Genomic DNA, 17208 nt, shown 5'->3' on the forward strand with positions numbered 1-17208 from the left:
TAAGGAATTATGTGTTTGAAATAGTGAATGAATTATTTAATTAAATCTTATGCTACATTTCAAATATAATGTTCAGATTTCATAACATTAAAAAGAACAAGTTAGGGATCCCTGGGTGGCACAGGGGTTTAGCGCCTGCCTCTGGCCCAGGGCGCGATCCTGGAGACCCAGGATCAAATCCTACATCGGGCTCCGGGTGCATGGAGCCTGCTTCTCCCTCTGCCTGTGTCTCTGCCTCTCTCTCTCTCTCTCTGTGACTATCATAAATAAGTAAATAAAAATAAAAAAAAAAGAACAAGTTACATTTGGACCTTTCCTACTGAAAATGAATGTAAAAAATTGTGTATTTTGGCAACTTCTGTATCCTAGTGTTTTATCCCTTGAAGAAACAGTAATGGATCACTTATTGATAATAACAGTACCTCAAATCCCCCATGATATGCGGGAATCTCTTCCAAAATTAACACTCAATGCAACACATTCCTTATGAACAAGAACTAAGATTTATTCATAATATTCATATTTTTACCATGAGAGAAAGACATGATGTTGGTTGGCTGTCCATCAAAGACTTTATAGAGAATCATCAAAGGTTAAAGCTGATGCTATTAATCAGATGATATTCTCATTTTCTTCTGAAGATTTTGTTAAGCCTCACTTGGCCAGGAATTCAAAAATCTATGAAACATAAGCACGCACTCTCACATTCTTTCACTTGAGTACAGCCGTGTACACAAACATGGCCCTATCCACATGTCTCTCCATGGGTCAGTGCTGTAATAAAGACTCTGGGGAATAGTGTGGTCATTCCAGATCCTCCAGTTATTAGACTGTCTCAAACAGACTCAAAAAAAAACCAGTATTATATCATTCTTGTGCTCAAGTAAGCTTTAGTGCATGCAGAGTTTCACTCAGTTGCTATTGTAGTAAATGTATATGGTCTCATACAGTTGGCCCTAAATGTGGAAATAATCCGTGAACTTATTAATTGGAGTCCTGCTTAATGTATATTTTGTAAAAAAAATATTTAATCACATGAAAAATCTTTTTTTTATATTAGTAGTTATGTGAAAGTGTGAAGCGAACAGTCAACCTGTATTTTAAAGAAAAACAATGACTAAAAACTTCTCGCATTCAAATCTTTAAACTTATCTTTTAAGCAGAAAGTACTTATGGCTCTACTGAATGGTGATTTGTTTTTGCTCAAACAGAGGTATAAATAACACAAGAAAATAAAGTGAAAGGAGTTTCATTAAAGTGTAGATAATTACTTGCTTACAATCTTTATTTGCCACTACATAATCATACTACTAAAACCTTTATTTAATATTTATCAACAGATGACAATTATTCGAGATAAGAAGTATGTCTTTCATATGACTCTATGCTTTAATTGAAATATTAGTCAAATGTCCACAAGGTATTTCTACAGTTAACTTGTATAATGAGAATAGCTTCAATTCAAAAATACTAATTAAATACAGAATGTGATTCAATAAAAGTCACTGATGGCTAATTAAGGGAAGAATTATCAGACTTGAATGAAAATATATAATACATATAATCCTAATGAGAGAATATGTTATTTGCTTTCCTCCCCTGTTACTAGACATTCACTAACCAAATGTTTAACCTTGAGAAGAAACAAAGTTTTCCTGAGCACATACCATTTCCCAAATACTGAGCTAGGCAATTTAGGTTTTCTAAAGACAGTTTGAAGATAAAACACTCACTAGCATTTCCTTGCAGACTAATTAAGGAGAAAGGAGTTAGTTAACTATTAAAGAAGGGAAACACTAATTCAAGAAACAAGACTCACCTTAAACAAAATGTCCAAAAGCTTACCTATGTTTATCAAAGGCTTGGCCTTTCAATGCTTTTTTTCCTTCCTCCTTTTCTGCCTTCCTTCTGATTGATTTGACGTTGTTGTTGAAGTTACAGTGTTTTGTTATTCCATTTTTTGTTCTAGAATGTAAATAACAATTTTGGTAGTTACTATTATATTTTAAAGTATATCTTTCTTGATATATAATGTCATTCAATGTCTTTACACTCTTCTTTACTATAGTAAGGGTCTTAGAATATTTATGAAAGCCAGACAAAAATTACAAGAAAAGAAAATTACATATCAGTATTTGTAAGACACAAAAATAATTAGAAAATTAAATCTAACAACATTTAAACAGATAATGCATTATGACTAGGTGAAGTTTATCCTTAAGAAAACAAGATGGGTTCAACATTAAAAAATCAACCAGTGCAGATCACCACATGTAATTATCTCAATAGATGTAAAAAAAAAAAAACAAAAAAAAAAACACATTTGACTAAATCCAACATCCAATGACAATAAAACAACTTAACAGAAATAGAAGGGAAGCTTTTGACTTTTGGCTCAGAGGAGGAGAAGGTGCAACTGTCTTTGGTTGTCCTGAATCCAGGTTCATCCAACACCAGCCACCTCCACCATGTGGCCTAAGTTCGACCAGAAAGAAATCAAAGTTGTGTATCCAAGTAGCACTAGTTGGTGCTACATCTGCTCTGGCTCCAAAGATCAGCCCGTGGGGTCTATCTCCAAAAAAAAGTCAATAATGACATGGCAAAGGTAACTGGTGGTTGGAAAGGTCTGAGAATTATAGTGAAGCTGACCATTCAGAACAGACATGTACAGATTGAAGTGGTACCTTCTGCCTCTGTCCTGTTACCAAAAACCTCAAGGGATGGCCAAGAGACAGAAAGAAGGAGGAAAACATTAAGCACATGGAATCATCACTTTTGATGAAATTGTCAACATTGCCCAATGCTAAAGATCTAATCTTTAGTTAAAGATCATTAAAGACCATTGAAGAGATCCTGGGGACTACCCAATCTGTGTTGATGGCCGCACCTCTCATATCACTGTAGTTGACATTGGTAATGGTGCAGTGGAATGCCCAGTTAGTTAAGAATTACAAAGGAAATTATTTCAATAAAGGATCATTAACAACTAAAGGAGGAGGAGGAAGAGAAGGAATAGGGAGGGGGAGGGGGAGGAAAAGAAAGCTATATCAAAATCAAAATGATAATGGACATCTATGAAAACCTATGGCTAATGCAATATTTAATGTTAAGAGACAGAATGTTTTCCCACTGATTTGCAAACAAGGATATGTTGTCACACTTTTATTCAATGTTGTGCTGAAGATCTTAGTCAATCAATAATAAGAATAAAAAGAAGCATAAAGACTGGGAAAGAAGAATTAGATTTGCCTGTATTTACAAATGATGTGATTATTCATTTGGAAATTTCTAATCAATCTTTAAAAACATTAGTCTAAGTAATGAGTGAATTTAGCAAGGTAACAGGATGCAAGCAAGATTAATACAAAAAAATCAATTCCACATGCTAGTATCAAACATTTGAAAAATGTAATTATAAGAGAAATAGCATTTAAAATAACATCAAAAGGCTTAAAATACTAATTTTTTGATATAATCAAAATCATGCTTACCTTATACACATAAAATTACAAAATATTTCTGTATGAAATAAAAATACAACTAACTGGGGAAATATGTTTGTTGATTGGAAGACACACTTGTTAATTTGTTCATTCTCTGCAAATTGATCTGTAGATACAATATATTCTCAGTCATATTTCTAGTAGGATTTTTGGAGTTTTTAAAAATAAATTTACAAGATGATTTAAAATTTACTTGAAACTACTAAAGGCCAACAATATACAAAACTATTTGGGAAAAAAAGGATTTATAAGAATCTCAAAAACTGCTATAATGCTATAGTAATACAGATAGTGTAGTATAGCTGTAAAAATAAATACATAGGCGGAGAATAAAAAGCTGCCTGTCTATAAATAGGCCATACATATGTGAATAATTGATTTTTAACAAAGCTACCAACATAATTCAAAGGGGAGAATAGTCGTCTTTAGTCGTCTCAGCAGTGTTGGACTGATGATATCCATATGGAGAAAATGCACATTGACCCTTGCCTCACACTCTATCCAAAAATAAATTAAAATTGGATCATGCACCTAAATGTAGGAGCTACTGTTTTTAAACTTCTAGAAGAATACATAAAATATTCACAATCTTGGAATAGTCAACAATGTATTAGAACACAAAAAGTAGTAGCAATAGAAAAAACAACTAATAGATAATAATACATAAATATTGAAAGTGTCAGGGCACCTGGGTGGTACAGTGTGTTAAGCATCTGCCTTTGGTTTAGGTTGTGAGCCTAGGGTCCTGGGATGGAGCCCCACGTCAGTCTCCCTGCTCAGCAGGGAGTCTGCTTCTCCTTTTCCTTCTGCTGTCCTGCTGCTTGTGTTCTCTAGCTCTCTGTCTCTGTCAAATATACAAGTAAATAAAAATTTTAAAAACATATTTGAAGTCTCTGTTCTTCACATGCCACATTAGCAAAATGAAAAAACAAACCACAAACTGAGAAAGCATTCTGACAAAACATGAATCTAGTCAAAGTCTTGGATCCAGATGAATAATACTCTGTTTTCTCTAAAAAAAAAAAAAAAAAAAAAAAAAAAAAAAAAAAAAAAAAAAAAATCCTTGCATAATTAATACTACCTTGGTGTTGGTTTTTCAGAGGACTCAAAATGACTTAATATTCTCCTTGTATTTCTTATCATATATATTATTCGGAGAAAATTCACCAATTTCTATTATCATTCTGAAGTGCTGTCCTAACATAATAAGTCCTTTTACCTACTGAATTTAGTGCTACTTTTCATAGAATTTTCATGTTTTCCCTGATAGTTTCCCATCTATTTATTTTACTTTCTTAGTGATAAAAAATTGGTGTGGCTTCAGGCTAGTGTCCCTAAAATACATGTACAGATTCAAGGAAAGTCTGAGATGAAAGTAAAATTTTCCATTGGAAATGAAGATTCCAAATCTTAAATTTTAGGTAGCTCTGTATGTGCCTCTGTAATTAAATAATATCTTCCACTGTTTTCCAAAATAATTTCCTTTTAATTTCTTTTTTTATGTTTCAGGGTATAGTTAGAGTTCAGAAGATTTAATGTTTGAGAGATTATGAAGGAAAATATTCTTAGTTTAAGTCCTGCCCATAACAAAGTAAATACTCACTTATTATTGATTGACACTAATTAGGTTGTGCCAAATAAGAAAACAATTAGCAAGTAGTATTATCATTGCCACAAATTTTTCAAAGTTAAAAATAAAATATAAAATAAAATGTACTACTATATAGTTTATTTATGATAACTTTACATAAAATTGGGCCTGCATTTGGCATTTGGCTGAAGGAGTAACAAAAGTTGAAATCTTGAGTGCTTGTCTATGTGGCTATGAAATAGTTCATTTATGCCTTCATACTAATTTAACTTTTGGAAATATAATTTATAAAAATGCTTATACTCAAAGATGTTTTCATAAATGTTCATAGGCATTATTTATCATAGAGCAGAGGTAGAAACTATTATCCATCAGTAAGTTTGTGAAATAAATTACAGTATACTCATATGGTAGAAAATAATGAAGCCAAGAGAGTTGTGTATGTACTGCAATAGACACATAACCCTGAATATAGGCTTACATATGAAAAGAAAGCAGCACTCATATGACACTGTATGTTAACTATACTGGAATAAAAATAAAAATAAATGAATGTAAAGTGGGGAAAAAAGTTGCTATATCATATGTGTTATATGATATGATTCTGTTAATATAAGTTATTTTATAATAGATGCATATAAAAATCTGGGAAGATATATGGAAAACTCTTAATCATTAAGGAAATGGTTTTCAGCAGGACATTGATTTTTAATATTAATACATTTATATTTTCAAATCATTTTTTAAGATTTTGTTTATTTGTTCATGAGAGACACAGACAGAGAGGGAGAGACACAGGCAGAGAGAGAAGCAGGGTCCTCACTGGGAGCCCAACGTGGGGCTCACGACCCAGGGATCATAACCCGAGCCAAAGACACATGCTCAACCACTGAGCCACCCAGGAATCCCTATATTTTCAAATCTTTAAAATAAGCTTATTTTATAGTCACTTTTTAATCCCCATGTGGAAAACAGAAGCTGATTATTCCTTATTCAACCTAACTTAAAGGTACATACATACACTAAATGTTCTGCAATAATCACTATTTTAAGTTTCTAGGTATATTTTTCTTAGAGTATGAAAAAGCACCAGTATTTTTGACATGTGTCAATTAAAGGAGTCATGATTAATAATGGATACAATAAAAGTTTTATTATAAAACAAGCATATTAATTTTTTTGTTATTCTAATGCTGTCAACAATTATAACCTTTATTAAATACTTAAATAAAATATGAGCCTCTATGCTCATGGTAGGTAGTTAAATATTTAGAATCAGAAGAATGCCAACATAGCTGTATTATGTATTCAGGAAGTGGGGGAGGGAAAACTAAGAAAATCATAATTTTCAGATTGTCAGGTTATACACATGTTGTAAGTATGCATGAGTAGATAGATTCATTCATTTTAAAGACTTATATGTGAAATGGCTTCTAAAATTTCCTATTAGGACACATTTATTAACATGGCATTTCAGGAGCAATTTTATGATGAGTTAAGCACCTTTTGAATGAAAATATTAAGAATATATAAATACATTTTTTTTTTTTTAGAGAGAGAGAGAGATCAAGAGTTGGCGGGGGTGGTTAAGAGCAAAGGGAGAGAGAATCTTAAGCAGGCTCTGAGCTCAGCATGAAGCCGGACATGGGACTCGATCACATGACTGTGAGCTCATGATTTTTAAGCCAAATTCAAGAGTCAGATGCTTAACCAACTGAGCCACCTCAGCACCCTAAAAATATTAGAAATATTTAATAAGGATTCCTAGGATCATTTAATTCTTACTAATTCTGTTTATTCGTGCCACTTCCCAAATAGCTACTTTAGCTCAGTCATCAAATAGGGGCCAATCTGAATAGTTACAGATAAGAAAAGTTAGTAACTTGGGCACAAATAAGTTGCTGTTTTGAGAGGAGAGTTGAAGAACATTGTCTGAGAAGTATTTTCTTATTTGAAGCCTTTTTTCTAGATTGTCTGTTTTCATGACACTTTAACCTTTGATATTCCTATTCCTACTATGATATTTGCAAGAGAGTAATAACTTTTCAATAAAATAACAACATGGGCATTATTTTGTTACAATTACCAATATTTACAATTTAATTGAAAATTATCCTAAGTCATTGAGAGTAATCTGTTTGTTGTGAAGAAACTGGAAAAAATGTAGGATATTTTACTTCTAATATGTTCAGTATAAATAAGCTTAAACAAGTAAAACAGGACTGTAAGTCTTTTGCTTTGCAAACTGATACATCACATTTGCTGTTCCCCAAAGAATTTCCTTCCTAATTATGTTTTGTTCTAGATAACATTAAAGATCATTGGCATTCCCATAATACACTACAGGGTATCTGCGTGAAAATTGCCTGGAAGCAATGTTGGCTGATGGGAGAATGCTAGCTTATATTAAAATAACTGTTAAGGATCTATCAATAGAAAAAAAGAGAGAGAGAGAGTTAATTACATTAGTACTTATCTCTCTTCTCTTTTGGACAGGTTAAATTAGTGGATTCATTTTTATAAATTGAATTCTTCATTGGAAGATATGTCATCCATCTGTATGAAACAGATATTGCAAGGAAAGAGGATAATCATATATACACCCTCCCCCAAAAATAAACTTTTAAAGATAACTAGAATTTAAATAAAAACTTGATACAAAACATATGTGTTTTTAAATATCATTATTTTTCTTGTGGCAAAGAAAAGTTTAAAACATTGAAAATATGTGACAGAAATGGGGCTTTGCCTGGACTTTCACATAAATCCGCCTTGCACTTTATGTTTAACCATTTTGTGTTCTTGTTTTAAAAAAGAGATCCTAGAGGGCAGTAGGTTCTGTGCAACTTCATTATTAGTACAACAGCCACAGCACATTACTGGCTTGATAAGAAACCCAATAACTGACAGTGCCTGTGTAGGGCTTTGAACTGACACTTATAATTAAGTTTTAATTAGCTCTCAAAAATACTGAGAGCTTATTTAAGACCTCCAAATTGAATACTGCACGCTTAGTTGGGAGACCTGAATGCATCCCAAACATATCAAAATAACTGTCAAATATATTGTATGCGCCTTCCAAGATAATAGCTAGAAGGCTTAACATCTATCTTTAAAAAAAATGGTGTATATAAAACGTTCATGGAAGTTCTTTCATACATTTAAGTGAATGGTTTTAAGAGTACTATCTTTATTATTTTAGTAAATATGATTGCAAACATGGTTCTGTGCCTCTATTTAATTAAGGAGTATTGTCAGGAGAAAAACACACTTTAACCAAAGTTTGAGTTATCTTAATTTCAAATGGGAATAGTCTTTATTCATAGCAATTCCAACAGAATGCTTACATTTTACTAATAAATACGAATTGCCTTTTTTCCCAATATTCTGACCCATGAGAAATTGTGCCAGACCCCCCCCCATTCCTAATTCTTGGGTACCTCGCAGATTACAAATATTTAAGTAATTGTTGTTTCGAACTCCCAGCACTGGAGAAATCTCGATGTCTTTTCAATGCAGCAGATGTATTTAGACCATGACTTTCTTACGTGACTGTCTATCCATGCTGTGCATCATATGGTTTAAATTCATTACTGGAAATAACCCTTCCCACTCCTGCCCACTCCTCCCTATGCATACAGAATAAGAATTTTAAGCAGGGGACACATTTTGTCACAGAGAACAAAAGAACTAAAATGGAAAAATAGTATCTGTGTTATTGGTTCTGTTATTTTCATTTCTTCTGAAATCATCTCTTTTCACTAGCCTGATCTGGCTCATATTTTAGTTATTTCAAAGGATGTACTGTGTTTCCTGTTGCCTTTACAGATATTTGTTGAATGACTATACTAATTAGCTACCCGCTGTGTATTGAGTACTTTGTGAGGCTTAGCAGTTAAATGTGAGGCCCCAAAGGTAGATATAGTTCAGAGGCTGTGCAGTGACCCTCTTGGGGTTGGAGGTGGGGTCCCAGAGGATCTAAATTATGAGCAAGGGACTGGGGGGGTAGGTTGTGTGTGAAGAATTGTAAGCTCAGAGAATATCAGGTAGAGCTTGTGTGGGGAACTACAAAAGGTATCCTAATTTCTGTATGACAGCATATGCCAAGGTGAGAGCAGAGGCCCAAGGTAATGAGGTCATAATTGGAGGGGAAAGTGATTATTATTTCAGGGGGCCTAGGTCATGTCCTGTTCATACATGTTTATCTTAAAATGCTGGTATACTAATGACTTCTCTTCAACTTCATATTTCTAAGAGGCCACACAAGTAGAAGCTTTTCTTTTGTCATGACTTTAAAAATATTAGTTGCAAATATTTTTTTTTTCCAGAACATGGCTTATGCTATGTGTTTAATAAGTCAGGATTTGGAGGGGACACCAAATTAAGTCAGGGATTTCTCTCTCTCTCTCTCTCTCTCTCTCTCCCTCCCTCTCCCTCTCCCTCTCTCCCTCTCTCCCCACCCCCCCCCTTTTTAAAGAATTACACACATTTCAGGACAACTAAACCAGAAAGAAATAGATTTCATAATAAAGGGTCAATTCAATGCACCCAAATGAGAATCACTTTTCAGTTTTGGGGAGAAATGACAATGCAGGATGGACATACCAAGTTTGAAGTTGAAATCTAAGGCCAGTAATTAGAAATGTGTATACAAGATACTGAAAGTAACATGTCTGAGGGAGAAATCCATCAAAGTGAATTCACGTATTGTAGAAAACAATGTGGCATAATTAAGTGAAAAAGAGTGTCAATTAGGACTTTGTCTAGAAAAATAAAACGAGCAATTTATAACAGAATTTTGTTTGTAATCTCAGCTATAGACTAATTTTTCAAATTAAGTGGTCTTCCAAATATTGAGATGATTCTTGCAATAAAATCAATAACATAATGTCTCATTCCATTTTTACAAAAAAAAGAGCAGTATCAGTTGTTTCAATGAACTCTTTGATCATTTGATATTCAAATAATTTAATTTTGAAATGCTGATTATGTTATCATTCTTGTCGATTTCTCCTCATTAGAATTAATATAACCTGTGTGTGTCTGTGTGTGATTTGAATTGCCCTGTGTCTACCATCAATGTTAGAAAGGCCACCATCTATGGAAAAAATGTGCAGTTTCATTTTATAGGCAATTTACATTTTTTTCAGTAACCTCCACACCCAGTATGGACCCCAACGTGGGGCTTGAACTCACAATCCTGAGATCAAAACCTGATCTGAGATCAAGAGTCAGAAACTGACTGAATCACCCAGGTGTCCCTAATTTACATTTTATTTGCACTATAATCAGTGAGTAACTGACTAATTGATATGAAATGCAGAGGTAGACTCTAGTGCAGAAAAGCAAAAATGAATGGAGACTGAGTTTATAAGTAATAATCATGAGCAGTTGAATTTTGTTCTCTTCCCAAACAGCGCTGAGGGAATTCAGATGAGAATTCTTCTATAAAACACTAACCAGGTTGTGTCGTCGGGACTTACCAACAAAATCTGAGGCTTCCCCTCAGCCTGGTTGACCTGTAGACAGTTTTCTTCCCGACTCTAGGCACTGGCTACTTTCTCTTGGAACATTTACTTTAGAAAACTTATAATTGTAAATTCTTACTGTGCCCGTCTGAGATGTAAGTCTTATAAAACTGGCAAGAGACCAGTTTTGCAACCAAAGACTGTCATCTCTTTGAACTATAAGCATCAGGGATGATAGAGCTGCTGTTTCCCAGTCTTGGTTTGGAGCCTACGTGCCTAATTCTGATGAGCCCCTTAATTCAAGGGTGTGCAGCTATCACCAGTTATGAAGGCAGGAGAAAGTTTACTTATGAGGGAAATGAAGTCAATTAGTGAACACAAGTGGCCTATGATCAATGTCCATCACCCTGGGTTTTAAAAATATTCCAATCCTTGTTGGATGGTGGAGCTCGAATGAGTTTTAGCCTCTCTTCAGGGTCACAATAATCTTCTTTGCCTGTTTACCTTTGCCCAGTGCAATTTTTGCTTTGACAAAACCCATAAGAAACCACAATCAGATGAGCTGGGGCTTCAAGAACTTAGATCTATTTGACATGAAGAGAAGTTGTGAGGTTTTGGGCCACTCCATCTTTGCATCTCTGAATCTCTCCCAGGCCCAGTAGCACCACAGACCCTACTGGTTATGTTCTTACTGTGGTTTAAATATTGCTGATAAACCCCAGAGGACATGATCTTCACCCTTCTTCTGTACATTAAGTTGGATTTCATAAGTCATTTTGTGTTACTCTGTTCCTGTCTTTTCCTTTTACAACTCCTTAGTAAAGAAAACCTATTTTTCAAATTATTGTGATTATAGTTTCAGTTTTGAAAAGTGTGCAATTGAGATTACATAAAACAAAGGAACTAAAACTATATCATAAAATAAATTTCTTTATTCTGAGGATATTTGGCTTGTAGATTTCTAGAAAAATTGTCACTTCATTCTGCCTCAAAATGCTGCTCTGATCCTTTGGTATTATTCATGCCTTCAACAACCATTTACTGAACCTTTAAATTTGTGCCAGGAACCATTCTAGGAATACAGGATTTAAACATGTATTCTCAGGTTGCAGAGTCACCCTCTAGATCATTTTTATGTTGACCCAATTGCAATTTTAACCCAATATACATTATGCATTGCTGGCCTAAAGAGTATGAAAAAATCAAATAAAAAAAAAGAAAAAAAAAGAGTATGAAAAAATCAGAAAGATTTTGGAAGAAATAGAACTTTTAGTTCTATTTCTAGTATATCATTGCATATTTGTTGTTCTGGCTTAAACATAAAATTAAGTAAACTTAGTCAAAAAAGTTATTTTATTTCATATTTCACCATTCCACTCATTGGTATGTTTGTAATTTTTCACTTTTAACCATGACTCTGTTTAGCTTTCATTGATGACATTGAAATCTAAGAGATAAAATGAACATATGCTCAATCTGACTAAACATGTCAGATTCTTGTAATATGTTTTGTGTAAGAAAGGACTTGGTTATCAAGCAAAGAATAATAAAAAATACATTCAAAAACAGGAATAAGAAAGTTAATAAAGAGAGAGAGTGTATAAACTAATTTTCTTTAGCTATTAAAAGACAGGGATGGAATTGTAAAATTTTACAGCTTTCAGTGCCATTTGGATTATTTACAGGGAACAAGATAATTTGAAAACTGGCTACTTTTTATGATGTCACTTTCCATGATAGTTTTTCTATTTTGGAGGACTCTCAAATGTCATTACCTGAGCAAGAATGAGAACTGAAAATTCTATGAATTGTTTTTATTAAACCAGGCTATCCCTCTTCATAGTATACATTTCATTAATTACTCCTCTTCAGCATACTGTCTTAAGGTGTACACATACCATTTTTAGTTATTCTTTGCACACTTGAAGTAGTTCATAATAAAATGTTTAATGAACTACATAGAAAAGGTTTCACAACTTTACTGTTGCATTTTAAAATGACTCCTGCAGACACACTTAACTTTTTATTTTGGAGTGTGTTTGTGGTGTTTGTTCATGGCCCTTAACGATCACAGCTGCTAAAGCAAAGTCTGTCACCTTACTCTGAGTTGTAGAGATCTTCCATTTATTTGTCCAGATCTGCTATTTGTCATTTCACCCACACATCTAGTCAAGGGCTGACTTCCATGGATTACTCCCATGGGTTAATTGACATACTTTGTCTTCAAGTTTCTCCTCGAATTTAGTTAGCAGATAACCCTGGAAGGAGACTGGAGGAAGGGAGAAAGTGATGATATTATATATATATATATATATATATAATTTTTCTACAACCCTCCATTCATTTCTCTAGTAGTTTAGGAAATCACAAGTTAGATTCTTTTGTCCTCTCACCCTCTCTGAGTACTATTGCTGGTTTTGTTAATAAGACTATGCCACCCTTGACAACACGTTAGAAATAGATGACGTAAGGAGGAGTTAAGAGGCAATAATCTTTTTAAAAACATACATCTGGCTCTGCCATTTCTTTGTACAACTCTTTTAACAGTTTAACTTCACCCTCTGGGTAAAATCCAAGCTCTTCACTGCCACCGGTCTTTCACAAGTTGGCTGGTATCTGTTCCTGGATATCAGTTCTTCTTTCTTCACTTTTCACTTGACTCAAATAAGCACATCAGCCTTCTGATGCTCATCTCTTGAGAAGAGGAGCTTTTTTCCTGCTGATGACTTTTGCTTCAGATTACTCTCCCCACTAATCTTCCTTAGCTTTCCTCACCCCACCCACTCCAATTCATACACCACACCTCAAAGAATCTTTAGCAGGTCCCTTCAAAGTATCTTGAGTCCCTCTAAAACCTTACTTGAATTTATTTTTTATGACATGTATCTCGTAGGAACTTTATTCATTAATTTGTTCTATACCTTTCTTCTCTAACATATTAGCTTTATAAAGGAAAGGGCTTTGCCATGCTTACAATCACATTTTCAAACCAAGACCCAGGGTAGGCTTATAGTAACTGCTTAATAAATATTTATTGGACTAGTGAAGCAGAAGAAAGATAAATTAATAAAGCTACTCCATTTATAATTGCACAAAAATAATAAAATACTCAAGAATAAACTTAATCAAAGAGGTGAAAGATCTGCACTCTGAAAACTATAAAATATTGATGAAGGAAATTGAAGAAGACACAAAAAAGTGGAAAGACATTCCATGTTCATGGATTGGAAGAACAAATATTGTTAAAAAATGCCTAAGCAATCTACAGATTTAATGCAATCCCTACCAAAATACCAACAGCATTTTTCATAGAACTAGAACAAAGAAACCTTAAATATGTATGGAACCACAGAAAACCCAAACGACCAAAGCAATCTGAAAAAGAAAAACAAAACTGAAAGTATTACAGTTCCAGACTGCAAGTTGTATTACAAAGCTGCAATAATAACAAGTGGTACTGACACAAAGATAGACACATAGATCAATAGAATGGAATAGAAAACCTAGAAAGAAGACCCATGGTTATATTGTGAATTAATCTTCAACCAAGGAGATAAGAATATATAATCTGAAAAAGTTTCCTCAACAAATGGTGTTGGGAAACTGAAAAGCTACATGCAGTCTTTACGTTCTGTCTCCCTTTCTGATATTTCCCACACATTTCTTCTCCCTTCCCTTATATTCCCTTTCACTATTATTTATATTCCCCAAATGAATGAGAACATATAATGTTTGTCCTTCTCCGACTGACTTACTTCACTCAGCATAATACCCTCCAGTTCCATCCACGTTGAAGCAAATGGTGGGTATTTGTCATTTCTAATGACTGCTAACTCTGGGAAACGAACTAGGGGTGGTAGAAGGGGAGGAGGGCGGAGGGTGGGAGTGAATGGGTGACGGGCACTGGGGGTTATTCTGTATGTTAGTAAATTGAACACCAATAAAAAATTAAAAAAAGAAAAGCTACATGCAAAAGAAGGAAACTGGACCACTTTCTTATATCATACACAAGAATAAACTCAAAATGGATTAAGGGCTCCAACATAAGACTTGAAACCATAATTTTTTTTTTTTTTTTAGAAAAGCACAGGCAGTCATTTCTCTGTTACTGGCCATAGCAACATCTTTCTAGATATGTCTCCTGAGGCAAGAGAATCAAAGGTAAAAATAAACTATTGAGACTATATATCAAAATAAAAGGCTTCTGCAGAGCAAAGGAAACAATCAACAAAACTAAAAAAAAAAATCTGCTGAATGGGAGAACATATTTGCAAATGACTTATCTAATAAAGTGTTATTATCCAAAATATATAAAGAACTGATACAACTCAACACCCCCCCCAAAAAAAAACAATTAAAAGTAAGCAGAAGACATGAATAGATATTTCTCTAAAGAATACATACAGATGGCCAAGAGACATGAAAAGATGTTTAATATCACTCATCATCAGGGAAATGCAAATAAAAACTGCAATAACATGTCACCTCACATCTGTCAGAATGGCAAAAATAAAAAAAAAAATGCAAGAAACAAGTAGTGATGAAGAAGTAGAGAAAAGGGGACCCTCATGAACTATTGCTGGAAATGCAAACTGGTGCAGCCACTATGAGAGACAGCATGTAGAATCCTCAAAAAGCTAAAAAATAGAACTATGCTATGATCCAGTAATCACAGTAGTGGATATTTACCCAAATAATATTAAAATACTAACTTTGAAGGAATATGTACATTCTTATGTTTACTGTAGCATTATTTACAAGAGCCAAACTATGGAAGCAGCCCAAATGTCCATTGATAGAAAAATGGATAAAGAAGATGTGAATTTTATTCAGCCATAAAAAGAATAAAATCTTGCCATTATGTGAAACAACATGGATGGAACTAGAAAGTATAGTCCTAATCAAAATAAGCTAGTCAAAGGAAGACAAATACTGTATGATTTCACTCATATGTGGAATTTAAGAAACAAATGAACAATGGGAAAAGAGAGAGAGTGAGAAAGAGAGAGAGAGAGACCACAAAAACAGACTCTTAACTATAGCGAACAAAGAGACGGTTACCAGAAGGAGGGTGGGTGAGAAGATGGGTTAAACAGGTAATTGGGATTAAGAAGTACACTTGTGATGATGAGCACTGGTGATGCATGGAATGATTGAATAACATTAGAAAATATTTTCCAAACAATCAAATCTTCATGTTAAAAAAAAGAAATGTTTTTCTTTGGTTTCCTTATTTATATATTAGCAGAATAATTTTTTGTCATTTTTTGAAATAATTCTTTTGTCATTTTTTGAAGCCTCAGTACCCATAGAGGGCTTATGATTTGGTTTATTGTATTTTAATCTGGTGCCTGAAAAGATTTAGGGAATGAAAGGTAATCCTCAGATTCACAGGGACTTAACTTCAGAAATGTCTTAGGAAATATATTTCCAAATTCTGGCTTTGTGTTTGCATAGTAAACCAGCAGCTTTTAAATGATATTTCTAAATCTGTTGAAGCTATGAAGTGAGCAAAATTAATTTTCAAGAGATGTTTATACGGAATTATTTTTATTACTAGCCAACTAATTATTAGAACTGACTAGATTCCAGGGAACTCTGAAAAAATCCTTTCAGAATTTTGAGCCAAATATGTTCTCTTTGAACTGCTATCCAGTGCACATGATATGAAACAATTCTAATTCTATTTACTTAACATTAGATCTTAAGTTCATGAACCAATAGAATATGTACTTGTTATAGGTAAATCCAATAAAACAATAATGGTTTTGTAAAAAAGCAATATATGTGAGTTTACTTCTCCATGCCACAGTTATAAAATCAGAATGTAGGATTTGATTTTGTTTAATTTTTCTTAGAGATTCAAAATTTTGAAATTCATTTAAATATAGCAACGTTTTCCTCAAATACAATGTTTTATTGTATCTAGACACTATAAAATAAAGAATCTGTGTTTTTAAAATTGCCTTAAGTTCCTGTCTGATTTTCAAGTCTTCTTTATTATTCAGACATCTTCTACTTAGTTTTTGGGTGAGATGGGGATCAAGACCCTGGACTGGGAAGAAAGATAAGACACTGCCATTGATTATGTTTAGCTTGCCAATGAATATTCTTGTTACAAACATTGATTTCCCCAATATGAGAGCTGTAGGATTATGATCACAGACACATAATATAATGAAAGAGCTTTAAAATTATGAAAAAAAATACAAAGGACAGCAATGAATACCCAAATTCATCACTGGGTAAAAAAATAATAGAGCACAAATAGTAACCAAAAATATACTAGAAATAGGAATCAGTAACATATTTGAGTCAGCTAATATGTCTATCACCATGTCAGACTATGAGAACACAAGACAGATAACACAAGATTTCTTCTTTTGAAAGGTTTACAACCTAGAAAAACTTTCTTGGGGATAAAACAGATTTTAGAGTGCTCTTCTGCATTTCAAGAAAAATAAATCATGATAACTAACCTCACACCATCCTTGTGAATTAGAAAAAAAAATTACATAAAAGCATCTAAGATGGATGAAAGGTGTAATACAAATTCTCAAAAAATTGTAAAAATATAAAAAGAGATTATTTAAAAAAAATTCTCCACACTACCAGATGACAGTTTATAATGAAGAAAGATCTATAG

The 17208-nt window shown here is 33.4% G+C and overlaps 1 protein-coding gene and 1 long non-coding RNA gene across 4 annotated transcripts in view; one reads left to right on the plus strand and one right to left on the minus strand.

The window, feature by feature from the left end:
- The window catches only part of LOC140604472 (uncharacterized), a 30292-nt gene extending 25872 nt beyond the window's left edge, over positions 1–4420 (minus strand). Inside the window, exons 1-2 of the long non-coding RNA XR_012007336.1 lie at positions 4192–4420; positions 1846–1965 (exon numbers count right to left, since the gene is read on the minus strand). This is a non-coding gene — a long non-coding RNA (uncharacterized lncRNA). The remainder of the gene's footprint in view (positions 1–1845; positions 1966–4191) is intronic.
- The window catches only part of CNTNAP2 (contactin associated protein 2), a 1976111-nt gene that overhangs the window by 661326 nt on the left and 1297577 nt on the right, over positions 1–17208 (plus strand). The window lies entirely within an intron of this gene.

The sequence above is a fragment of the Canis lupus genome, chromosome 15 (assembly GCF_048164855.1).
Source record: "Canis lupus baileyi chromosome 15, mCanLup2.hap1, whole genome shotgun sequence".
Lineage (NCBI taxonomy): Eukaryota > Metazoa > Chordata > Mammalia > Carnivora > Canidae > Canis > Canis lupus.